This window comes from Psittacula echo (assembly GCF_963264785.1).
Source record: "Psittacula echo genome assembly, chromosome: 4".
NCBI lineage: Eukaryota > Metazoa > Chordata > Aves > Psittaciformes > Psittacidae > Psittacula > Psittacula echo.
Window position 1 is genome coordinate 66,069,232 of NC_137738.1, and position 17,277 is coordinate 66,086,508.

The window sequence follows — 17,277 nt, forward strand, 5'->3', positions numbered from 1 at the left end:
AGTATTTCAGAGTTTCTGCTAAAGCTTCTGTACTTTGCATGCTAGCTAACAGCTAATGCCTCTTTGATGATTCCAATAAATGAGATTACAGTCCTTTGTCTAAAACAAATCAGTGACAATGAATGCAGTTCTATAAGACATTTCTGCATATCTTTAGTTGTTATGAACTTCCTTGGAAGTCTGAAGGTGATAACCATTTCCTAGTTTGATAATTAGTTATTATTATGACTATTGTTTACATCTGAAGGGTGAGAAAACACAGTTCTTAATATTTAAAAATATGATATTTCTGCTATAACTGGCATGCTGCTTTCAGAATGAAAACCAAGGCATGCAGTGAATAACTTGTTCAAGGTCATACACTGAGTCTACAGTACAGACAGGATTAGAATTTCAAGTTCCTGAACTTCAGTACCTCAGTAACCAGTATCCTTCCTATAACATAGAAGGTATCAAGAATACCCATACATGTCATCAAGTGCTAAAACATATAACAAAGCACAACAAAGTAGCACTGCATGCATGCATAATAAACCATGTTAATGTGAAGTGTTAAAAACTTTTCAACTCCTCTTATCCTCATAATTCCCACAGCCAGGTGTAAAAATCTTGGTGCTACCTGAACCTGAAGCAATCACTAAATACACTGAAGCTGTACGATATCTCATGGATCAACTTGTGCACTTTGCTCTGAAGGTGTGCACAAATAAGAGAGCATGGAGACCAGACAAAGAAACTCTGCCAGCCTGAGAGAGCCAGTTCGAGTGCCAGCTCTGCACTTTAAGAAGTAACAATGACAGGACAAACAATGAAGCCATGTAATTATTAGCTTGGCCTTTTAGTTTTCTGAAAAGTATGAGAGCAAATGTGTGAAATTAGTGACAGATCTGCAGCCTTACAAAGGCAAGAGGTTGGTGGTAGAGATGGATGGCAAGTGTTTCTGGTGAAGTGTGAAGGTCGGGCTCTCTGAGCAGATTAGTACCTATTCTCTGGCTACCAAAAGTCTGGAACCACATGTCTATTGTCACTTCATTTATCTACTTACTATTAATACTTACTTATTCAAAAGGAGAAAAGAAAACAGGAAAGCTAACTTTAAAACTCTCTATGTCTGGCCAAAGAGTAAGGTGCTAATACCATACAGAGAGGCAAGCCAGCTAATCAGTGGCATCTTTCTTCTAAGACAGACAGAAGCTCTTCACTTTTGCTGATATTTTCTCATCACTAGAGTGCAGCAAGTTACTACCAGCCAAAACTCAGCAAGAGCTGTGATTTCACAGACAGCAAACCATTTCGTTCTGTGTAAGGTAACATAGTCCAAACTCCAGCTCCTGATGAAATGGGAAAGCACTGTTGCACAGAAGTGAGATACTAACGATCATCTGACTACTGGACCTTTCAGGGAACTGAATCAACTCACTAACATAAAAACAACTAAACCAGAAACAAAACAAAACTGATGGTTTTCTTTAAACTAGTAAATTGAATTGCTTCAATTTAAGGTTCAGCAAGCACCATTGCTTTCACCACCAAAAATAGCCAAGAGCCATCTTGCCACTAGTAAGGACAGTGGAAGTGAGGAAGTAAATCCTGCTGTCAAAAGCTTTTAGCCTTGCTCAGCTATCTCCAGAACTGCAGGCCAAGGTAGGTAGTATGTATACCTCCTGCTTGTCTCATACTGTTGATTGACTTCATTCAGATTTCACAAAAGTTCCTTTACTTGTAAGTCCTCAGTAATCAAGTGGTTAAAAGGTACACAAACTTTCATTGGCTCTATTGGATTATTCCCTGGAAAAAGTTATAGACCTTGAGTATGCTCAGCATTGTTTAGAACATGCCAAAAACATTTTCAATTATTCTTCTAATTACATGCAATTTAGTGCCTTTTTTTTTTTTTTTTTTCCTACTAGAAGTCTATGAGATTTATTCCACTTTCAATTACACCAGAATAAGCGAGGCGTAATTCTGTTAAAATCAGTGCTAAATTTTGCTGGTAGAAACTGGAGGCAGTAATGCAATGACTTCAAAATATGTTTTATGTGTGAATCTTCCTGACAATAAGTAAACCTGAATTTATATTAAGATCTCATCATGAAAACATTTCATGTTAGGATTTTATAGTGTCTGCTGTACTCATAGTGTTCCACAGTATCACAGTATCACAGTATGTTAGAGATTGGAAGGGACCTCAAAAGATCATCTAGTCCAATCCCCCTGCCAGAGCAGGAACACCTAGATAAGATTACACAGGAATGTGTCCAGGCGGGTTTTGAATGTCTCCAGAGAAGGAGACTCCACAACCTTCCTGGGCAGCCTGTTCCAGTGTTCTGTCACCCTCACTGAGAAGAAGTTTCTTCTCAAGTTTAAGTGGAACCTCTTGTGTTCCAGTTTATACCCATTACCCCTTGTCTTATCATAGTTTGCCATTGAGAAGAGCCTGGCTCCATCCTCATGACACTCCCCCTTTATATATTTATATACACTAATAAGGTCCCCCCGCAGTCTCCTCTTCTCCAAACTATAGAGACCCAGCTCCCTTAGCCTTTCCTCATAAGGGAGATGCTCCACTCCCTTAATCATCTTTGTCGCCCTGCGCCGGACTCTCTCCAGCAGGTCCCTGTCCTTCTTGAACTGAGGGGCCCAGAACTGGACACAATATTCCAGATGCGGTCTCACCAGGGCCAAGTAGAGGGGAAGGAGGACCTCTCTCGACCTACTGACCACCCCCCTTCTAATACACCCCAGGATGCCATTGGCCTTCTTGGCCACAAGGGCACAGTCTTGGCTCATGGTCATCCTGCTGTCCACTAGGACCCCCAGGTCCCTCTCCCCTACACTACTCTCTAACAGGTCGTTCCCCAACCTATACTGGAACCTGGGGTTGTTCCTGCCCAGATGCAGGACTCTACACTTTCCCTTGTTATATTTCATCAAGTTTCTCCCTGCCCAACTCTCCAGCCTGTCCAGGTCTTGCTGGATGGCAGCACAGCCTTCTGGCGTGTCAGCCACTCCTCCCAGCTTAGTGTCATCAGCAAACTTGCTGACAGTACACTCAATTCCCTCATCTAAATCATTGATGAATATATTAAATAATACTGGTCCCAGTACTGACCCTTGAGGCACTCCACTAGATACAGGCCTCCAACTGGACTCCGCCCCATAGACTACAACTCTCTGGCTTCTCTCCTTCAGCCAGTTTGCAGTCCACCTCACTACCTGATCATCCAGGCCACACTTCCTCAATTTAGCTATGAGGATGCTGTGGGAGACTGTGTCAAATGCTTTGCTGAAGTCAAGGTAGACCACATCCACCGCTCTGCCATCATCCATCCACAATGTTATTTCCTCATAAAAGGCTAGGAGGTTGGTCAAGCATGACTTCCCCTTGGTAAAGCCATGTTGACTGCCCCTCATAACCCTCTTATCCTTGACATGCCTTAAGATGGCATCAAGGATAAGGTGTTCCATCACTTTCCCAGGGATGGAGGTGAGGCTGACCGGTCTATAGTTACCCGGGTCCTCCTTCTTGCCTTTTTTGAAGACTGGAGTGACATTTGCTTTCCTCCAGTCCTCAGGCACCTCTCCCGTTTCCCAAGACTTGGTAAAGATGATGGAGAGTGGTCTAGCAATGACTTCCGCCAGTTCCCTCAGCACCCGCGGGTGCATCCCATCTGGACCCATGGATTTATGGATGTCCAGATTGCTCAACTGGTCCCTAACCCATTCCTCATGGACTAAGGCAAACCGCTCCAGTGACCTGACTTCATCTGAGGTCTCAGGAGTACAGGGCTCTTCAGGACTGCCTCCGGCAGAGTAGACAGAGACAAAGAAGGCATTCAATAACTCTGCCATCTCAGTATCTTCTGTCACCAGGGCACCCATCCCATTCACCAGTGGGCCAACCTTGCCTCTGGTGTTAGTTTTATCAGCTATGTATTTGAAAAAGCTCTTTCTGTTGTCCTTGACCCCTCTGGCCAGATTTAATTCTAAGGAGGCCTTAGCCATCCTAGCTGCCTTCCTACATCCTCTAGCAGCAGCCTTATATTCCTCCCGAGTGGCCACCCCCTCCTTCCATGACCTATAAACTCTCCTCTTCCACTTGAGCATAATACCCAGCAGTTCCTTATTCAGCCACGCAGGTCTCCTGGCCCTCTTCCTTGACTTCCTACGTGTCGGGATGCTCAGCTCTTGAGCTTGGAATAAGCAATTCTTGAATGTCAACCAACTATCTTGGGCCCCTTTACCTTCAAGCAGCCTTGCCCATGGGACTTCCCCTAGCAATTGCTTGAAAAGGCCAAAGTTTGCCCTGCTGAAGTCCAGGGTTGCAATTCTACTTGCTATTGTACTGGTCCTACCACACAAGATCCTGAATTCCACCATCTCGTGGTCGCTGCAACCAAGGCAGCCCTCAACCTTTACTGCTTCGACCAGACCCTCTTTGTTAGTGAGGATGAGATCCAGCAGCGCTCCTCTCCTGGTCGGCTCATCCACCATTTGCATGAGGAAGTTATCATCCATACACTGGAGGAACCTCCTGGACTGTGGCTGGGTTGCTGAGTAGTCCTTCCAGCAAACATCAGGGAAATTAAAATCCCCCACGACGACCACGGCCTGTGACTGTGAGGCCGCTCTCAGCTGCTTGTAGAAGGCCTCATCAACTTCCTCACCCTGATCTGGTGGCCTGTAACAGACACCCACAACAGTATCGCCCCTGCCAGCCTGCCCCTTAATTCTCACCCACAGACTCTCAACTCGCTCATCCCCTTTTCCTGGACAGAGCTCAGTACATTGCAGCTGCTCTCGCACATAAAGAGCAACCCCACCACCCCGCCTGGCTGGCCTGTCTTTCCTGAAAAGGACATAGCCCTCCATGAGTATATTCCAGTCATGCGAGCTGTCCCACCACGTCTCTGTAATTGCCACCAGATCATAATCTCCTGACTTAACACAGGTCTCCAGCTCCTCCTGCTTATTTCCCATGCTGCACCCATTGGTGTACAGGCATTTCAAGGAGGGAGCTGAGCTCACCAATTTCACCCTAGGATTATAGGAGGCCTCCCGGTCTTCATCAATCCTAGAGTGCTGCCCCACTGGGGCAAGCCCAGTTACAACCCCATCCCCCTTCGAATCTAGTTTAAAGCTCTCCAAATGAGCCCTGCTAATTCATGCCCCAGCATCCTTTTGCCTCTGTGAGTTAAACCTTTCCCACGTGCCATCATCCAGACTGGAGCCTTATAAAACCAGCCGTTATCAAAGAACCCAAAGCCCTGCCTAAAGCACCAGTCTCGTAGCCAATTGTTTACGGACTGGATTTTCCCATTCAATCCCACATCATCACCGGAAGATGGAAGAACTGAGGAGAAGATCACTTGAGCCCCAGACTCTTTCACCATCCGCCCCAAGGCCCTGTAGTCTTTCTTCATCCCCCTCAGACTGCGGGAAGCAGCTTCCCCCCCACCTGTCTGGAAGACCAGCAGCGGGTAGTAGTCTGTCGGGTGCACCAGGCTGGGGAGCACCTTGGTGATATCCCTGATCCGGGCTCCAGGCAGACTACACACTTCCCTATGATGAGGGTCAACTCTGCATATCGGGCCCTCTGTTCCTCTCAGAAGGGAATCGCCTACGACAATGACTTTTCTTTCTTTCTTGTCAGAGGCAGTCTTGAGGTGCGAAGTCGACCGCCTTTTCCTATGTGACCTTGTAGTCTGGCCTTGCACCACATCCTCACTTACCTCTCCATCAAGATCCAGGGCCTCAAACCTATTACTGAGGGGCACCTGAGGAAGCAGGGCAGGAAGGTTGCCCACGGTTCCGAACTGGAACTCGCTTCCAGCCCTCATCGTCTTTTTGGTCCCTTACCTCTGCGCAACAGCTACAGGGCAGGAGCTGTCTCGGGTCATCCCCCTCTGTCTGAGAGGACAGGGGGTCCATCCCCTTGTGGGGGGTATCTCCCTGGAACCGTTCCTGCTGGCACGCCAGGGAGTTACTCCACCAGTCGATCTCCCTTTCACACTCCCTGATGGTCCTCAGCGTCTCGACCTCCTCCTTAAGTTCTGCCACCAATCTAAGCAGATCTTCTACCTGCTCACACCTCACGCAGGTGGAATGCTGGCCTCCCTCCCTCGGCAGCAGCAGGCTCTGGCACTCCCTGCAGCCAGAGACCTGAACAGCCACGGTTTGGGGCAGGGTCTCTGTCTGAGTTGCTACAGTCTCCTTACTGCAGGCTCTCCTTCTGGAGGCGACCATATTGGTCCATTATTATCTTAATCACATATACAAATATTTTAATGAAACAAGCTTTGAATTACAGAAATATATAGCTCCAGAATCAGCACTGATCTAGATACTTAGTTTTAAAATCTTTAACTATCATAATTTTTCTAGCTTTTCCAGAAGAGAGGAAACTAAAAAGAAAAAAGGATGTTTAACCGATGAAGAAGATCTATCATAAACTCTCAAACATTAGGAGAATTTGGAATGCAATCATGTATAATCATTTTCAACTTAACTAACCATAAAGGATGAGCCACAGTGGTCTCTGAAGTCACTCAGAGCTTTGAAAGTTTGGTATGATCACGTAAAATGGCAAGGAAGAGAACTCAGGTATGTCAGCATAATTGTTATTCCTTAAAAGTTTCTTCATAATACCAGTTCAAATGGCATAAAGTTTACATGACTTTTTCACTGCGGAAGAAAAATGCTCATGGTTATCCATAGTTCACCAAACCAGCTCCATAAACATCTCTAAATAGAAAAACTTTCAAGTAAAAAAACATGGCACAAATTTACTTACCATGATGTGACTTTAGACTAGGGCAGAGCAGCAGGAGCAAAATGGAAAACTTTTGCATAACTCCCTGCAGAGCTCATTCCTGAGACGCAGGATGGCATTTCAAAAACTTATCAAAATTCAGAAGACGGGGAACCTTCATTCGACCAGCATTCACCATACCAGCAGATGATGCTGCAGCACTGGCAAAAGTAACAGGATCACATCTTGTATGATAATTTAGCTATCAATACAGAGTTCAAACATCCACTTATGCCACTGGAAAAATCAACTGTTTATGAAAGAAAACCCTGACAGGAAATTTGTTATTGAATAAATAATTGACTAAACTAGTTCTGTTACTTCACAGTACATCATTTGCAGTTAACTAGAGATGAAAAGCAATAAAATATTTACAGTTACAGGTAAATAACATAGCAATAACCGTATATGAAACTCTTAGCAACTACATGCCCTAACTTTTGCTCTCCAGATAGCAATACCACTTATTTGGTTTGATAACAGCACATACATGATGGTAAGGAGTGATGAATCACTCATCTCCTCCATACTTCAGTGAACTGACCAACCTTCTCCAGGGAAGTGAAATTATAGTCACACATCTTTAGTTCATGCACCAATAACAATTATATTCTAATGTGTTTTTTTGAGACTTCCACTATAATGGGGGGGAGGGGGCGGGAAGGAGAAGTAGGGGGGAAATACTCGGGGGTTTTGTTTGCCTTTTTTTTTTTTTTTTTTTTTAACAAGTGCTTGCTCACGTAAGTGAATCAAAACATCCAGAAAAAGACCCCAGAATAAGTCATTAAATGACCAATACAACATTCATTTTCAGGAGAAGATGTGACAAACTCGCAGACAAAATAAACAAGAACATCAGCCTCTCCCAGTCTTTAATATGGTATGTCACAAAAAGATTAGCATGCAGCGCAGTTATTTAGAATTTCTTATTGAAGAAAATGTGCTGTAAGGAATAAATTTTCACATTTTACAATGAAATCAATATAGAATGAAATGCTCATGTGGAACTCTAAACAATGCTTATCCAGCATATCAATGACTAGGTAATCCTGATATCTAACTGTCTAAAATTAAGCCTGCTCCCAAAGGAAACACAAGGGAAGTAGATGAGTCTGTAGAATCTTCTCACTTGCCCTTCCTTTACCATTTGTAATCACATATGCTTGGGAAGGCTGGATTTGATGACATTTTTCCTCCTACACAGAGCAAGCTCTGCTTGAGTTAATAATCGTAGAATCATAGAATCATTTAGGTTAGAAAAGACCTTTAAGTTCATTAGAGTCCAACTGTTAACCTAGCACTGCCAAGTCCATCATAAACCATGTCCCTAAGCACCACATCTGTATGCCCTTCAAATAGCTCTAAGGATGGTGACTCCACCAATTCCCTCAGCAGCGTGTTCCAAGGCTTGACAACCCTTTTGGTAAAGACATTTTTCCCAATATCCAATCTAAATCTGCCCTGATGCAGCCTGAGGTCATTTTTTCTTGTCCTATTGCTTGTTACTTGGAAGACCAACACCCACCTCCCTACAACTACCTTTCAGGTAGTTGTAGAAAGCAATATGGTGTCCTCATAGCCTCCTTTTCTCTGGGCTAAACAACTCTAATTCCCTCATCTGCATCTTGTAAGAGTTGTTCTCTGTTAATATTCAACTTGGTTTGGGATGGGGAAGTAAAATGGCATGGTTAGCTAGAGTACTTAAAATAATTCCCCTCAGGAAATGCCTTTCTCTGTTGATAATAGAGTGAACTTAGGAAAGCTAGGCTCCTAACTTAGGAACATCTGCATTGAAGCCAGTACTCTGTATTTACAGTTTTCCAATTAAAGCAGATTTTGGTTTAGTATATCATTTCACTTCTCAACTGCTGAAAGAGAACTCATGGAAGAAATATCTCTTCCAAATTCATTTTTCCTATTTCCGTAAGGAATTAAAACTCATGATCTATTTGTAGTTCAGATGTCGCAATGTAGAAAGCTTCCATTGTTTTTCCCAGCCTTCCTAAACTGAAATATGACTAAATGCAATGTAGTACACTCATGTTGTGGTTTAAGCCCAGCCGGTAACCCAGAACCATGCAGCCCCCCCCTTCCTCCCCCCCTGCTCCGGGAGGGATGGGGAGGAGAATTGAAAGAATGTAACACCCACAGGTTGAGATAAGAACAGTCCAGTAACTAAGGTATAACACAAACCACTGCTGCTACCACCAATAATAATAATGATAAGGGAAATAACAAGGGAAGAGAATACGACCGCTCACCACCCACCGACCGATACCCAGCCCGACCGAGCAGTGATCTAACGCCTCCGGGTAACTGCCCCCAGTTTATATAGTAGGTATGATGTGCTGTGGTATGGAATACCTCTTTGGTTAGTCTGGGTCAGGTGTCCTGTCTCTGCTTCCTCACGGCTTCCCCTCCTCCCTGGCAGAGCATGAGACTCAGAAAATCCTTGGTCAGAGTAAACATTACTGAGCAGCAACTAAAAACATCGGTGTTATCAACGCTATTCCCAGGCTGAAAGTCAAAAACACAGCGCTGCACCAGCTACTAAGAAGGAGAAAAAAAATGACTGCTACTGCTGAACGCAGGACAACTCATTATTTTATCAGTTACACCAATTGAAACACAAACCCCACCAAAAAAAAAAAACATTCCGCACAGGAATTATGGGTTTGGAACTGTACTTTTAAATGGTGCATCTTTGGAAACATATTTGTTGTGCAGATTACTTGTAACTAATAGCTGAGTGTTATAACACTCAGTGCTTGGAGACCTTTGTCAAGCACCATATTGTAAATAGAAGTTGCAAAACAAGAGCAAATGCTAGTGGAAGAACATATAACTAAGGATGTCTGTTAGAGAATCTGAAATAGTTTTAGAGAACAGAATACTTATTATTGAGTTAAAAGTGTGTCAAGAAGGTCCAGTTTTTGACAGGTCACTGAATCAAAACAACTGACAAAGAACCAAATTGTCTCACTCTGCATTTGCAATCAATGTCAATTTGCCCATGTCAAGGAAGACCATCAGAAAATAACCCTATTGCTGGCACAACAGCAGATTTTAATGCATTTCATATACTTAGTAAGTTTTAGCTAGCTCAGATAAAAGATGCCAACTATGAAACTACATTGCAAAAATGTGAATGCTGTCCTTTCTTCTGAGGGGAATATGTTAAATACAAAGTTAACTAAAGAAAGTATAAAGAATTTGAACTTTATCCAAATGTTATCAATCTTAACTAACCCAGCCCCTGATAAAGACCAAATTGTTACTAAAATCTGGCAAGGGAAAGAGGGGCCGAGAAAGGACTTCAAAGGCTAGTTTTAGCCTAGGAATTACAGCAGACTAGGGAGCACTTTCTGGCCCTGTGGTCAGCTGGCACAGTGTGACTTGTATCCATACAGTTTCTCTATCTTGTCTCCAAAACCAGACTGGCTACATGCAGACTGCCTGCTGAGAACAGACCTTGACTTGTGCCACTCACTCTTTTACATACGGGGCAGAACTCTGACGGAGTCCCTGCTCGCCATTTAACAGTAGGAATGAGCAGTTGGCATCTTTTAGGTCCATGCCCAAACCCTATGTAGTTTCCTAGAACAGATGTAGGAATAGATACAACTGTGAGACACAAATTAACTCAATATTATAAGCAGAATGTGCCAAGCAGCAAGAATCATACCCTCAAGGATAACGCTTATGGAAATAGACAGTATCTTACAGTATAAATAAGGTTGAAAATCCAGACCACAGAAGAGACACCTAAGGCATAACAGCACAAAATCAAAGCCACTTCGGAGGAGACCACAAACTTACTCAGACTATGAAAAAAAGCAGACTATCTGTCAGACGAAAAAAGATTAAAGACATGCAGTGGTTCATATCAGTGCATGAAAGTTTGCAGGCACCAGTCAAGTATGCACAGCACAGGCAGAGATGTTAACTGCAGCATGACTTCCTTGGATGAACTTTTTTGTGGCAGTATTTCCTTCCCATCATTGTACCAGAAGATAAATAGACTGTCAACCTGAAAGTAAATGGGACATTTATTAACTTTAAGCTGGGCATTAGAGCTCTGAGTCAGTCGGATGTCAAATACGGTGTTACTAGCATTAAAAGAAAAGAAAGAGGCAGCAATATGCAATTAAAAATGTATGCAAAACAGAGATGAAGGTAGAGAGTAAACTGCCAAAGAAAAAATGTGCAGCAGTAATTTGCAGATGCAAAGCCCTGTCTTCATCAAAAGTGTGATATTATGAAAGGGTCAAGGTGCCAAAATAAACACAGGGAAGTTTGAACACTTACGTATTGAGAAGCTCTGAAGAACAGACAGTAGTTGTGGACCAATAGGTCCACAGTTCAGGTTCCTAGGAAGTTTCACTCACGCAGAAGGGACCAGATGAGCTCAAAGAACAGGCTGCAAGCAGTCTTTATAAAAACAAAGGAAGGTGCTTTTTCCTTAAATTTAAATATATCAAACAGCAAAATATCGGCCAAGAGTAAAAGATCCAAGGCATTCTTGTTTCATTTCCTTTACTCTATTTTTTAATAGAGGAACAGGTTCTTGAACCAAAATCTTAAACTCACTACTGTGAAAAGATACACAGTTGAGGAAATACAACATCAAATGGCAAAAATAAGTTGATTACAATCAGTTCAAAGAAGTGAAGAGGCAAAATTCTTATAAAGCAATATGGTCGAAATTGTAAAGCTGTTTTACCCAGTCTGCCCACTGACAAAAGTTGAGTCCAGTGCAGATAAACAGGTTTTGTGTTCAGTTCAGAGAAACTGGTTTTGTGTTTAGTCAATGACACAAAAAAAATTCATGTCTTTATTTATAGAACACCAGTATCAACTGTAAACAATGTAGCAGAAACCCAAAATCAGCCTAGCAAGCACCACTCTGAAAGTATGGTAATTCTTCTGAAATTACAAAATGATGACTTGCAAGCTGATTAGAAGCTGAGGGAAACTTGGTCACTGCATGAAAACTTTCTAGAGCATTTGATGAAACTTCATGGGAATAAAATCCAAAGCTAGAGTTACCATCAAACCAATTTTTAAACATTGTCCCTTTACAGAAAAAGTGTAGGCTGCAGCAGTTCAGGGTACGAATGTGATCATTAGTAGCGCAGACTAGCTTGAACAGCACATTTCAAGCCCTAAAACAAAATCAACGGCTGAATTCACTGGAACTTAAAATCATCAGAATGGTGAGTTAACAGTGTTACTGAAAAGTAGCTTGAAAAGGATAACTGAAAGGTATATCAAAAGGCTGAAAAATCCCAGAGACAGGCTAGAGATGTTTGATATTGCTCCTGATATTGCCATTGGAGAATTTATCTAGGCTTTGTCACATGTGCAAAAATAAAGGCTCTGTCAGTCCAAAGAGACCTATAGGGTAGGACAGAATAAATTGTCTCCTGGAGTAAAGCAGTGCTCAATCTACTTAAACTGACTAGGAAGATGTGCATATTAATTCTACACTACTATTTAAATTTTCCTGAGATAGCATTACTAGATTGTACTGCAGTTAAACAGGTGATTATGCACATATATATTTGCTTGACATAGAATATGTGACACAATGTTAAACATTGGGCCACAGTTTACTAGGGAGGACTTGAAACAATTTGCAGTGAAGTATGTGTTTATGAACGTGATGATCTTTAAAAGGCTATTGTAAAACGATCTGGATCCAAAGAACACGAACATATTTAATTTAAACCTCATTAAGTCTGCCTATTCCATTCAGTTTCTGTCATCTCAACAAAAAATATATAAATAAATAGAAGGCTCCTTACAAGAGTTAAGAATCCTTAGCCAAAATTTACCTTCTTGTGGTAAAGCTAAGCAAATCAAGAGTTACTCTTTTGCTATGTTTCTTTATGAGCCAAAGAAGTACAGCTTGTATCCTGAGCACAGCAAATGACTATGCAATCCTTCTTGAGCAAACCATTGGCTAAGAGGCTGCCATTACCTATCAGTGCCCCTGTGGGACAAACGGAATGATAGCGAGGATACAGAGAACAGGCAGATTCATTAACAAAATTGCCCTGTGTCATGCTTATCAAGGCAACTGCCTGCTTGTTTCTCTTTCTGGCCTTCTTGATTTTACTCCTTTAAGCATCTACCTCTCTGGGACAAGGTCCCACTTCTAAGCTAGATGTTGGAATACAGAACCTGTGTAAAAACTTCATTAAAACAGTGGGTTATGCTGAATTCTGGACAGCTGTTCTGCTCTCAAAATTCCTTGATTATTTATCAAAGTTGTCTGTATCAGCATGATTTCCCTAAGTAAGTTCCAAGAGAGAACACTATTTGTTTTTCAATCCTCCGTATTTGTTCTTACTTCAAACCACTCATGCGGACACCAAACTAAGGTGTCAGAAGCCATACAGGCAGGAGGGCTCATGAAATATTTATCTTAAGCTTCTGGTTTAGTGAGTTGTTTAAGGAGGAGACCAAATGGGGCAGGCACGAGACAACCACAATTCAGAAGCCCATGGCCACATTAGTGCATCATTGTACCCAAGCTTAAAATGCTGTGTAAGAGTGGAGCATGACATCACCCAAACTACCAAGTAGCCTGTTAAGCAGGACAACCTCCTGTGGAGTAAAACGTTTCGGTTTGAAACCTGTCAGAAGAAAAGGGCAAAATCCCAGGTCTTCTACTTTGTGTGTACAAGTTCAAGTCACCAGGCTGTTATGAAAAAGGTGGATAGTAATACTGCTACTATCATTCTTTTCAGTGGAAGAAGCCAATTGTTGCTCCTATGAGATCTAACTCAGCAGCGATCTTGCAGGTTTAGTACTGAATTTTCATGATGTTCAGATCAGAAATACCTATCTATCTAACTTGTTGCTTAAAGAGCTGTGAGAGTAGATTCATGGGAAAATAAGAGATCCCAGGAACTTAGGTCATGCATTTGACCTCTCGAAGTTATTGCAAGAAGTAGTTAAACCTTTAGGAGGCATAATAACTGACTGGGGGAATGTAGGCACCTGCAGAATTAAGCTGTGCTGAAAAGAAACCTCTCTGAACCAACCTGAGGTTTAGGTGTTTGAAAGAGCACACCCTTCAGCACAGAAGTGCCTAGACTTTTTTGTTTTGGCAAAATAACTTGGAAAATGAACGAAGGATGAAAGCAAAAACCACTTGAGAATTATAGGCGCATAGCTATAATGTTAAAGGCTTCCTTATGCGTAGCCAGAAAAAAAAGACTTTTTTTCTTTTTAGAATTGATGGATAAACAAGCAATAATGAAAAATATAATTTTGTTTTAAAATCCAAAGCTAGAGTTACAATCAAACCAATTTTTAAACATTGTCCCTTTACAGAAAAAGTGTAGGTTGCAGCAGTTCAGGGTGAGAGTATGATCATTAGTAGTGCAGACTAGCTGGAATAGCACATTCCAAGCCCTAAACCAAAATCCTTTCTCATGAGTGAGCAGAGAGAGCAATATAACAGCTGTAGTAGTGGAAAAGAAACTCTTAAAGAAAACACAGGATGTGAGGGAAGTGCAAGGGCAGAATTAAAGGAGTTACATTTGCACAACTCTTTCTTTTGTTCCCTTCCTCCCAAAAAATAGCTCTGGAGTGTAGACTCAGAGCTATGAACTGCTGGTGGGTAGTAAATGGAGGCTGATAATCAGAGCAGACTGGTACTTGGGCTGAGTACTGATTAAGAAGATCTGAACCTAAGGGCTTAAGTGGTTCAAAGGGTTTAATAGAAGTCTTTCTCTGTAGACTGAATTTAACTCTTATTGAATGTTATGAGCATAAGGATACCATACAGTCAAATGGAGAAACTGTGCTCAAACTTGAGAAATTAACAGAATGCAAAAAAAAAGAAGGGGGTTTGCTCCTTTTCTCCATATATTTTTATTTCTCCCCCCTTCCCCCTTTCCCTTTCATGCAATAGTAAGAACTGCACTACAGGCCTGCGTATACAAATAAGAGCTGTAGTCTATGATAAAAAGTGAATGACAACTTAGGAACATGGGAAATCAGATAAATGAAGCCTGGCCTTTTTTTCATTTGCCTATTCAGTAATTTCCTATTTTAAATACACAATATTGAGTAACTCACAGAAGATTCAGAGAACGTATGAGAATGACTTTCTAACAGCATCAGACAAGATTCAGAATGAAAAATTTCACTGCCATGCAAGAAAAATTTGCAATAATTTTCTGTAATACAAGCAGACTTTTTTAGCACTTTTATTGCAGAAGCAATTCTAAATAACAGAGCTTGTCTTATAATAGCATTTCTATAATAATGGTGTTTTATAACAGAAGTGCTATTATTACAGAAATGGTATTATAATAGTAGCATTATTATTGTAGAATCTTTTCCATAACAGGAGTGCTAAATAAGCCCGTTTGTATTATAGAAAATGATTGCAAACTTCTTCCATGATGCTGAAAATGCCCAAGCCTTTATGTCTAATGTGATCCAGATTTTAGGAAGGGTCATGAAAGTCTAAAAAAATCTCTGAAAAGGAATCTATGCTGCAGACCAACTGAAAACCCTGGCATGGCTCAGCAAATGGTATATCTCTCACCATATTTTAAAATCTAATGTGAATTCCAAACCAAAAATGGTTCAATGTAGAAGCTAGCAGAACATGTCTTTGGTAAGAGTAAAATATTTTCAGTGCTGGAATAAAGCACTAAAATGTTGGAATATCATCTGAGGTAATAAAAAGATGTAATATTCAATAACAGTTACACAGCAAAAATTCTTTAAAAGAAATCTTATATCTATATCAACTACATTAATATAAATTTCACTCATCATTCAATAAAGTATATATTGCTTTGCCATATACTTAGGAAGCATTCATCTGAAGAATTTCACTGTATATATAGGAAATGAATAAGTAACTTTTAGTTTGAAAATTCAGCTTCTTTTTATTAAAGTTAACCTGGTAATACTTCACTGCTGAGATTCTAGTGCAGTATAGAAGACACAAAGAATTTAAGTTCCAAAGCTACTGACCTTTTTAACATTAAAATAAAATCCTATATACTTCTAGGTTCATACAATCAGATTATACCATCTGGTTAGGATGGAGTCTATGAAACAGTAAAGTAAGAAAATTCAATAAACTCATATCCTCTGCAGGCATTTTTACATTTTTTAGACTGTCATGAAAGCTTTAGATGTGTGTTTGTATGAAATGAACTTATTTTATTATTGATTTCAGGCAGAAAAGAATTTTGCTGGATCTTTTTTTGCAGCCTGCATTGCTGTACAGAGTGGTTTTCTCTACAGCAATGGTCCTGGCTTGTAATCACAAATGAAAATTTTCATGGGATTTCATCTTCTTTTTTTTTTTTGAGGTTGAAAGATAATGTATGACACAGGAAGACATTGTTTAAAATGTATCTTTAGGAAATATTTCTAACATAATAAAATAAAAATAAAATTTATGGATTAGGTTTTTAAATGAAGTTTCTGAAATACATATTCCAACACTTGGTGTGCTGACAATCCATGTAGTCAACAGAGATTATATATTCATTCCAAAAATAAAGGCAAAAATTTAAAAATTATCTTGCAAAAGCTCCTCTGCCGCTTCCTCTGTATTTATGATCATGATGTTTAATAATTACAGGACCAAATATTCCTATGTCCCTATGTATCACTGAATATTACCTCAGCCAGGGTATAGTTTTGCGCATGCTGAAGCCGAAGATCACTCAGCCACTCTGAAATGTACATTCCAAATATTGCTCTTTCTCTAAAGCTCAGCAGTGTTTTCTCTCCCTACACTTCGATTTCTCCCTCTCTCTCTCTCCCTCTCTCTCATCTTTAATTCTTCCCACTCACTAGTTAGTCAGGTTACCGGCAAGGTTCATCACACTTCTCTATTTCTTTAGTTGCTCCTACACACATTTTATTTCACAGACTGCCTTATGTTTCCATACCAGTTTCAAAGTTCATACACCAGCTGTTTAACTTCTCATTCAAATCACTGCAAAGTCTTGCCAGTTCCCCTATGTCAAAATAATACTAATGGTGCAGGATTAATGATGATGTTTTCCAAGAGAAAAGTTGATACCAGACACAGCCTTCTAGTGCTTTTCTTTCTGTTCTTTACATTATGCAGGCTCTTTGGGGCATGAAATGTCTATTTCTGTCTTTTTCATAGGAAAGAATATACATTTATTTGTTAAGAAGTGACAAAGAGAAATCAAGATGAATACTAAAATGCCACATTCCTCCTGAAGAGCCTATTGGCAGCACATTACAGAGGGAAGTTTCTGAAGCACCCACTCACGCAATGCTCCCTCCTGCCAGTTCTATCTTGCCTTCTATAGCACCAGAATCACTGTTATTCTTTTCAAATACCTGCAGTTATCCTGCAAACTACTTTTCTCAAATATTTCATTTTGTTTTGGCAACTCCGTACATACATGCTACACTTGGCTGCTGACAGTCCAATCCATGCCTAG